The sequence below is a fragment of the Eriocheir sinensis genome, chromosome 53 (genome assembly GCF_024679095.1).
Source record: "Eriocheir sinensis breed Jianghai 21 chromosome 53, ASM2467909v1, whole genome shotgun sequence".
NCBI lineage: Eukaryota > Metazoa > Arthropoda > Malacostraca > Decapoda > Varunidae > Eriocheir > Eriocheir sinensis.
Genome location: NC_066561.1, coordinates 5,226,787 through 5,236,786, shown reverse-complemented (window position 1 = coordinate 5,236,786; position 10,000 = coordinate 5,226,787). Strand labels below are relative to the sequence as shown.

At 39.9% G+C, this 10,000-nt stretch overlaps 1 protein-coding gene across 1 annotated transcript in view; it reads left to right on the top strand.

The window, feature by feature from the left end:
• LOC126983114 (muscarinic acetylcholine receptor DM1-like) overlaps positions 1 to 10,000 on the top strand; it is a 288,456-nt gene that overhangs the window by 152,409 nt on the left and 126,047 nt on the right. The gene's annotated exons all lie outside the window — the stretch shown is intronic.

Below are 10,000 nucleotides of genomic sequence, written 5' to 3'. Positions count from 1 at the left end.
ACTTGTCTGTCTGTTGAATTTCCTACCTCTCTCTGTGTATCAGTCTTATCTCTATGTTTTCATCAGTGTATCCATTTATACATTCATCTCTATTTTTTTTTCTGTTCGTCTTTGTATTCTGTCTGTGTACTTGGTTATCAGTTTTTCCATTCATTCTTGGAGCCGAATTATTAGGTTGCTGTGTATCATTCATTAACTTATAAGTAATAGAAGGGTTGAAGTTATCCATGTACTGTACTCATTATTTGTCAGGCCTCACTTAGAGTATGCGGTGCCGTTCTGGTCATCAGAAGTTAGACCTTAACTAGAGTATGCAGTGCAGTTCTCTTCTCATTAGTCTGACCTCACCTAGAGAATGCAGTGCCTTTCTTGTCTTTTCATTAGTCAGACCTAACCTGGAGTATTTTTTTTCTTCTTTTCGTTATAGACTAGAGATAACCTAATAGGATATCTGTGGAGGAGGTGGTGGTGAAACTTGTATTTTATTGAACGATTAAAAAGTTTGATGATGAGGTCCTCGTTGTAAAAGAACGGAGTGGGACTCGTATACGTGTTTCAAGTTTAGATAAGTTCAGATTTCCTAAAGATAGAGACTTGAATTGTGTTACACGATAAATCATTGAAAAAGACTTTGACCAACGCTGTTCTTCCCCCTCCCCCAAAAAAAAAGAACAGTAAAGGAAATAAAAAAAATATATGACGAAAATATTGAACACAACAGATAAAAACTAGACAAAAATATTAAATAGTATAACGACAAATATATAGCAAGAATATGAAACAGCATAGACAAAAAAAAAGGAGAATAATAACTACAAAATATGAGATAAAAATATAAAACGGTATAGATAAAAAATATATTAAACAGTTGAGAAAAATATTACAATGAAAAACAATAATGAAAAATATTAAACTACTAAATATCAGACAAAAATATCTGTCGTCTCAATGGTGTTTTTCTACCTGTCTGTGTTCCATCTGTCTTTTGTCTATCTTTCTACGGAATAGCCAAAAAAAATATATTAAACAGTAAAAAAAAAAATATGCCTAAAACAATAAACAACACATAGGAAAAAATAAAACAGCTGTATATTTTGACTCACTCACGCCAAGAGAGTGATGAATGAGCGGAACAAGCTTGGTAGTCAGGAGGCGAGAGTGTCGATAGGCTTACCAACTCCGAGAAAAGTTTGGGTAAATGAATGGATGGGGCAGAAGAAGGGCGTTAGGTTCACAGGAGCTGCCCGCCCTGTGTTAGCTGAGCGATCCTTTGTAGCTTATCTCTCGCCCTTTCCTCTTGCCTCGTTTATACCTATCTGTCTGCCCATGTTTCTGCCTGTCTTTTTTTTTTATATAGACGTGTAATTATTTTTTAAGTATACCTTAGTTTCATTCTCTAGGTGTAATATATATTCATTTTTACACTTTTTTCTCGTTTTTTTTTCATTCGTTTCTCGTTTATTCTCGTTTTTTTTTTTCTCGTGTGATGTTGTATTGGAATGTATTTTGGATTTGTCTGGACGATAATTGCACATATTCAAATTGACCTCTCTTTTGGGCACTCCTCTTAACTCTTTTTTTTTCATAGGAGCAGTGATATAGAGCTTCTTTTTTTCATTATTGTTTTTTTTTTTATAGGAGCAGTGATTTAGGCCTTTTTTTCATTATTGTTTTTATTTATTTATTTATTTTTGCCTTGAGCTGTTTTTCCTTTACTATAAAAAAATACACTATGCCTTACGTATTTTTAAGGGTCAGTGATCGTAAACCAAATTCCAGATGGATGATTTGGGCAATATCTATATATCCATCCATCCATCTATCTATCTATCTATCTATTGCTTTCTGTTCTTATGTTTTTCTCTTTTACTATCGTTTCTATCCCTTTAGCTACCTGTCTGTCTGTCCATGTCTCTACCTGTCTCTTTGTCTGTGTGCCTGTCTGTCTGTCTGTATGTCTGTCTGTCTGCCTCTTGTTGTTGATGTTGACGATGTTAACGATGAGGATGTTGGGATGGTATAGTAGTAGTAGTAGTAGTAGTAGTAGTAGTGGTAATAACAGTTGTAGTATTATAGAAGTAGTTATAGTAGTAGTAGTAGTAATAGTAGTAGTAGTAGTAGTAGTAGTAGAAGTGGTGGTAGTAGTAGTAGTAGTAGTAGTAGTAGTAGTAGTAGTAGTTGTTGTTGTTGTTGTTGTTGTTGTTTACTCTAGGATCCCTCTCCCCCGGGGCATCCTTTCGGCTCCAATTAAGAACTCTCGGGCTGCCTTATTTCCTCTTATCCTATTCATTAATTGGTAGGACTCGACACCTGGGGGCATCCTTCTCTCTCTCTCTCTCTCAATACAACTCGTGCATAACTATGAAAAAACGGTAATTACGTAAAGGAGAAGAAAGAAAAGAAGAAAAGAAAGAAGAAAAGGAAGAAGACAAAGAAAAAGAAGAAGGAATGAGATGAATATGAAAGAAGAAAGAAAGAAAATAAAGGAAAAATAAAACTACGTCCACTAATAATGAAAATAACAGTAAGAAGAAGAAGTAGAACAAGAAGGAGAACAAGAAAAGGAAGGAAAAAATAAAAAATAAAACAAGGACTAAAGAAATATGAAAGAAAGGAGGAAAGAAAGAAAAGGAAGAAGAACAATAAAAAAATAACCACTGATAGCAAGAAGATGAAGAAGGAAAAGAAGAAAAAAAAGAAAATTAAAAAAACAAGGAAAAGAAGGAAAATGGAAGAAAAAAAAACACTACCACTACAATCAATAACAAAAAACAAAACAAAAAAAAAGGAAAAACAACAAGAACAAGAAGAGAAGCAAGAATTAAAACAGGATGAAGAGGAAAGGAAAAGAAAGGGAGAAGATGAAGAAGTAACAGAAAAGAGTAAGAAAATAAAATAAAAGGAACAAGAAGAGAAGAAAGAACTAAAAACAGGATAAAGAGGAAAGGAAAAGAAGGGCAGAAGATGAAGAAGTAGTAGAAAAGAGGAAGAGGAAGAGGAGGGGAAGGCACTTTGCTCTTCACACGATGCACTCTTACACTCCTTCCTCTTCACTCGTTCCTCTTGAGCCGCGCGAGACGTCCTTGAGCGAAGAAGAGGAGGAGGAGGAGGAGGAGATGATCGCTTCCCAGGATTCATCGCATTACCTCCTCTTCTTCTTCTTTCACTGATTCCAAGTCTTCTTTCCGCTCCTGATTCCTGATTCCCAGACGCCAAAGAATAAATAAGAATGAGACAAGGCTGAAAAGAAAGAAGGAAGAAGGAAAAGGAAATATAGAAAGAGTACGATTGTCTATTATAAAAGGGATAAGGAAGAAAGGAGGAGAAGGGGTATGGAAGAAGAGAATGAGGATAACACTGGGAAGAAAGAAGGAAGAACAGAAGGATGAAAGAAGAAGTACAACGTTTGTCTTGTTAAAAATGAAAGAAGGAAGAAAAGAAGAAAACAGGAATGGAAGAAGAGAATGAGAACAAGTCCGTTAAGAATGAAGAAAAGAACGAAAGAAGAAATACAACGTTTGTCTTGTTAAAAATGAAAGAAGAAAGAAAAGAAGAAAAAAAGGAATGAAAAAAGAGAAAAGCATTAGAATCAGAAAATATTAGAGAGAGAGAGAGAGAGAGAGAGAGAGAGAGAGAGAGAGAGAGAGAGAGAGAGAGAGAGAGAGAGAGAGAGAGAGAGAGAGAGAGAGAGAGAGAGAGAGAGAATGAAAGAAAAAAAGACCATGAAACTCTTGGGTCTTTGCTTCCCAGGTTTCAAATACTTTCCTCTTTGGTGTCTCAAATATCGGTCTCTTTCTGTCTTGGTCTCTCATTTTCCTTCCCTCTTTATTTCCTCCTCTGGTCTCTCTTTCATTTCCAGGTCTCTCCTTGTGGTCTCAATTTCCCCGTCAATTTCCTGTTCTCGCGGCCAAATGAAGGAGACGGTGACGTAAGGAAGTGTGACAGGCGGGGTGGGGGGTGGGGGGGTGAAGGAGGAAGACTAGGAAGGAGGGAAGGAAGGAGGAGGGTGGCAGAGGAAAGAGGAGGAAGGAAGGGAAGGAGGGAAGGAAGGAGGAGGGTGGCAGAGGAAAGAGGAAGAAGAAAGGGAAGGAAGGAAGGAGGGAGTTGGTTTAGAGAGGAGGAAGAAGGGAAGGGAGGGAAGGAAGGAGGGAGGTGGCTTAGAGAGAAGGAAGGGAAAGGAGAGAAGGAAGGAGGTAGGTGGTTTAGGGTGAAGGAAGGAAGGGAAGGAGGAAAGATGGTTTAATATGAAGGAAGAAAGGGAAGGAGAAATGGGAGTAGGCGTGTCATTATGAAGGAGGGAAGGAAAGGAGGGAAAGTAGATGGGTTAGGACAACGGAGGAGGAGAGGAAGGAGGGGAGGGAGGGAAAAAGTGGAAGGAGATTAGATAGGGAAGGAGGGATTGAAGGAAGTGGGTTAAGAGGAGGGAATGAAGGAAATGGCTTATGTCGAAGGAAGGAAGGAAATGGAAAGAAGGAAAAAGGGAAGGAAGGTCAGTAAATAGGAGATAAGGAAGAAAAGGAGGGAATGTAGGAGGTGGGTTGAGATTGATGGAAGGAAAGAAAGGAGGAAGGAAAGGAAGGAAATGGGTTTGTACGTAGGAAGAAAAGGAGGGAAGGGAAAGAAAGGAACGAATGAATGAGGGAGGGAGAGAAGGAAGGAGATGATTTAGGGCGAAGGAAGGAAAAGAAAGGGGGAAGGAAGGAAGGTAAAAGGGGAAGGAAAGGAAGGAAATGACTTAAGGAAAAGAAAGAAAGGGAGAAGTGGAAAAAAGAGAAGAAATGAAAAGAAGGAAGGAAGGAAGCGGGTGAAGATGAATGAAGGAAGGAAAAGGAAGGAAGTGAGGAGAGAAGGGAAGGAAGATGGTTTAATATGAAGGAAAAGAGGAAATGAGAGAGGGTCAGAAAGAAGGGAAGGAAGGAAGGAAGGAAAAGCTGTTAATATGAAAGATTGAAAGAAAAGAAAGAAGTTGGATTAGGACGGAGATGTTTAGTACGTGGGAAGGAAGAGAAGGAGGGTAGGAAGGAAGAAAGGAATGAAAGAAGGAGTTGTGTTAAAGTGAAAGAAGGAAGGAAGGAGAGAGGGAAGGAGATGGGCAAATATATAAAAAAAAGAGAAATAAAGAAAATAGAAATGTCAGTATGAAAGAAGGAAGTGAAGGAATAAGAAAGAAGCGTAAATACGAAGGAAGGAAGGAAAGGTGTGAAGGAAGGAAGCAAGGTTATTAAGATGGAAGGAAAAGAATTAGGGAGAGAAGGAAGGAGGAGGAGGTGTGAAGGAAAAAAGTTAATTAGTGCCCTGCTGAGGGAAGGGAGATTAAGAAGGAGCGAAGGAAGGAGGAAGGGAGAGATAAACGAAGGAAGGAACAGGATAGAAGCAATAAAGGAAGGAAGATAAGGAGATAATGAAGGAGGTAAAATAGTTTGATAATGATTAAGGATGTGAAGAAGAAACGAAGGAAGGAAGAGGGAAAGAATAGAGAAGGAGAGTATAGGAAGGAAGGGAAAAAGAAGAGAGGGGTAAAGGAAGGGAGAGGAGGAGGGTGCAAGGAGGAAGGGCGAAGGAAGAGAGGAAGATAGGAAGGGAGAGAAGGGGAGTATATGGAGAAAGAGTGAAGAAAAAATGGAAGAAGGAAGAGAAGGAGGAAATGAAGTAGAAGATTGAATGGAGGGAGAAAGGAAGGGAGAGTAGTAGAGTATAAGGAAGGAGGATGAAGGAAGAGAAGGAGGAAGAGAAAAAGGAAATAACAAGAAGGAAAAGTGAAAGGAATGATGAAGGGAGAGAAAAAGAGAATAAAGAAGGAATAACGTAAAAAAAAAATAATACCCTACTTATTTGTCTTATTTGAAACGAAGAATAAAGATGGGAAGAAGGGAAAGGAGGAAGAACAGGAGGAAAAGTAAGGAAGGAGAAAATATTAAGGAAAAGAAAATGTCTGTACCAAACCCTCTCCAACACAAGAGTTAAAGGCTTTCCACCTCATCAGACCCCCGCTCCTACTGACTCTGTTCTGTCCCTTTAAATTCCACCCTAATGTCGCTTCCTTTCTATCGCTAATTTTATGCTAACTGCTCCTTTGAACCTGATAACTGCTTCCCTCCACCCTTCTCGCGCACTGCACACGACTTTCTACTTTAGCTCATTCCCATGCTGTCCAGTTTCCTAATGCAAGAGTTAATCAGCAACCTACATCTTTTCATCATTGTCCTTTTTTAACTCTTCAACCCAAGAATGCAAGAGTTTTTCTTTTTCTCTCTTTTCCTTTTTTTTGTCTATTCAAAATGGAAGACTAAACAGCATCTTCTCTTTTTCCCCCTCATTCTGTCTCCAAATTAATGCAAGAGTTAACCAGCATTTTCACTCTCATCCTTTTTTGTCCTACTCCCTAATTTAAGAGTTAATCAGCATCTTCACTCTTTCATTCTCATACCGTCCAACTCCCTAATGCAAAAGATAACCAGGATCTTCACTCTTTCATCCTTTTTCTGTCCTTCTCCCTAATGCAAGAATTAAACAGCATCTTCACTCTTTTATCCTCATTCTGTCCAACTCCCTAATGCAAGAGTTAACCAGCATTTTCACTCTTTCATTCCTTGTCCTGTCCAACGCCCTAATGCAAGAGCTAAACAGCATCTTCACTCTCTCATCCTTATTTTGTCCAACCTCCTAATGAAAGAGTCGGAAGGGAAGAAAGGCAAAATGACAAGGAATAAAGGACTGTTTTGTTAAGAGAAAGTAAGAAAGGGTGAAGATGAAGGGACGGGAATGAGTACTTGACTGTTTTGTTCAGGAGGAGAAGGAAGAGAGGAAGAACGAATGAACAAAGGAGGAAGAGGAGGAGGAGAATGAGCACTGTGATTATCTCTCTCATGAATGGAAGAAAATTGAAAGGAGGAAGAAGATAATGAGAACTGAAATGAAAAGGAGGAAGGAGTAGAGAATGGGAAAGATGAGTAGTCAGTGTGTCTGTTATTAAGAAAGAAGATAGAAAGAAAATTAAGAGAATGAGACTAGGATGAAAAGAAAGAAGGAATGGAGAAGGAAAATAGGAAGAGTACGATTGTCTGTTATAAAAGGGAGAAGGAAGAAAGGAGGAAAAGGGGAATGGAAGAAGAGAATAAGGACAACACTGGAAAGAAAGAAGGAAGAACGGAAGAATGAAAGAAGAAGTACAACGTTTGTCTTGTTAAAAATGAAAGAAGGAAGAAAAGAAGAAAAAAGGAATGAAAGAAGAGAATGAGGAGAACAGGAAGAAAGAAGAAGGAAGGAAAGAACGAATGAAGAATGAAAGGAGAAGTACAACGTTTGTCTTGTTAAAGATGAAAGAAGGAAGAAAAGAAGAAAAAAGGAATGAAAGAAGAGAATGAGAACAGGGCCGTAAAGAATGAAGGAAGAAGGAAAGAACGAATGAAGAATGAAAGAAAAAGTACAACGTTTGTCTTGTTAAAAATGAAAGAAGGAAGAAAAGAGGAAAAAAGGATTGAAAGAAGAGAATGATAACAAGTCCGTAAAGAATGAAGAATGAAAGAATGAAAGAAAAAGTACAACGTTTGTCTTGCTAAAAATGAAAGAAGGAAGAAAAGAAGAAAAAAGGAATGAAAGAAGAGAATGAGAACAAGTCCGTAAAGAATGAAGGAAGAAGGAAAGAACGAATGAAGAATGAAAGGAGAAGTACAACGTTTGTCTTGTTAAAAATGAAAGAAGGAAGAAAAGAAGAAAAAAAGGAATGAAAGAAGAGAATGATAACAAGGCCGTAAAGAATGAAGGAAAGAACGAATGAAGAATGAAGTGCTGTCTGTTTGTAAGGAAGATACGAAGGAAGGAGAAAGGGTGAAGAAAGAGAGAAAGGAAAGAAGAAAGAAAGAAAAAAATATCATCATTATGTTCTTGCTTATAAACTTTCCCCTCTTCTCTCTGCCTCACTTTCACTTTCATAATCTCAGGTGAACGAGGGACCAGGTGCTCTTAAGGGGCCAGGTGAGGGGAGGGGGGGCAGGTAAGGGGGAGAGGGAGGGAAGGAGGAGGAGGGACAGTGAGGAAAGGAAGAGATGAAGTGTTTGGGTGGAAGAGGAAGAGAGGGAAGAATGGAAAAAAGGAGAAGAGAAATGATGAATGAAAAAAAGAGAATAAGGGAAGGGAGAGAAAGAGAGAAAGGGGGGAATAGGGGGCATGATTGTACTGGGAGGGGGGACAGAGAGAGGGAGAGGGAGAAGGGGGGAGGAGGAAAAGGAAGAGAGAGGAAAGGAAAGAAAGAGGTGTTTATGAGGAAGGAATTGGGAGAGAAGGAGAAAGGAGGAAGAGAGGAGGAGCAAAGAGAAAAAAAGGGAAGAGAAGGAAGAAGTAAAAAAGGAAAATTAAGAAGAAAAAGAAAAGAAAAGAAGAAAAGCAAGAAAAAGAGAAGAGGAACAAGAGGAAGAAGAGGAGGAGGAAGAGAAAGAGCAAGAGAAGAGCAACAAGAAGAGGAACAAGAGGAAGAAGAGGAGGAGGAGGGAAGAGAAGAAAAGGGAAGAGAAGAAAGAACAGAAAGGAAGAAGAAAGAAGAATAGAGAGAATAAAGAAGGGCAATAGAAGAGCAACAAGAAGAGGAATAAGAGGAAGAAGAGGAGGAGGAGGAGGAGGAGTGAAGAGAAGAAAAAGCAGAAACGAAGAAGAAAGAAGAATAGAGAGAATAAAGAAGGAAAAATGAAGAAAAAAATAAGGAAAGAAGAAAAGCAAGAGAAAAAAGAGAAGGAAGAGAAAAAGAAGAGGAACAAGAGGAAGAGCAACAAGAGGAAGAAGAGGAAGAGGAGGACGGGCCGTATAGTGGTCTCAATCCTGCATTAAAGAGAAGGTTCCGGCAACTTGATTAAAAACTTAAGCTTCTGATACCCCGTCAACGCCACCCCTCCCCCCTCCCCCCCTCTTTCCCCTTCCACCCCTCTTCCCTACCCCCCACCCTCCCTTCCTCTTTCCCTCTTTCCCCTCCATTCCTCTTCCCAATCCCCCACCCTCCCTTTCTCTTCCCTTCTCTTTTCCTTCCCTTTCCTCCTTTCTCTTCCCAATCCCCCCACCCTCCCTTCCTCTTTCCCTCTCCTCTTCCTCCTCCCAATCCACCCACCCTCCCTTCCTCTTTCCCTCTCCCTCTTTTCCTTCCCTTTCCTCTTTCCTTCCTCTCCCCAATCCTCAACTCCCCCAATTCATCTTCCCCTCTTCTCCCTCCTCTTCCTTCACTCCCCACTCCCCTTCCTTTACCTCCATTTCCCTCCCTCTCCACCTTCCTTCCTTCCCCCCCTCTCTTCCCTCCTTCCTCTTCCTCTTTCCCCTCCTTCTCCCTTTCCCTCTCCCATTCCCCCATCTTCCTCCCTTTCCTCCTTCCCTACCCTCTCCCTCCCTCCAAAGTGTCAATACAAAGAGAACAGGGAGAGAGAGAGAGAGAGAGAGAGAGAGAGAGAGAGAGAGAGAGAGAGAGAGAGAGAGAGAGAGAGAGAGAGAGAGAGAGAGAGAGAGAACAGAACTCAAAGACGTCGAGAAAGATATGAACGTAAGATTATAATTATTCACAAACAGAGACAACCAAAAAAAATATAAGAAAGCAAAAAGAAAAAGAAAAGAAAAAATGAAAGTTGAAAGAAGGAGGAAAAGAAAGAAAAGAGAGAAGCTTACCTGAGAAACGTGAAAAAGAGAAGAAAAGAAGAAGAAAAGAAACAATAGAGAGAGAGAGAGAGAGAGAGAGAGAGAGAGAGAGAGAGAGAGAGAGAGAGAGAGAGAGAGAGAGAGAGAGAGAGAGAGAGAGAGAGAGAGAGAGGCAGGCAGGCTGGGAGACAATATCTTCTACCCTTCGAATTCTCAATCACCGAGGATTAAAAAGTCAATTATTAAAGTTTCTGGCTGCTTGACCTTGCCTTTAATTGCGTCACGGCGCCATCACACCCAGCACAGCACCACTCAGCACCACCAAACACCAGCACAGTACCACACAGCACCACCAAACACCAGCACAGTACCACACAGCACCACCAAACAC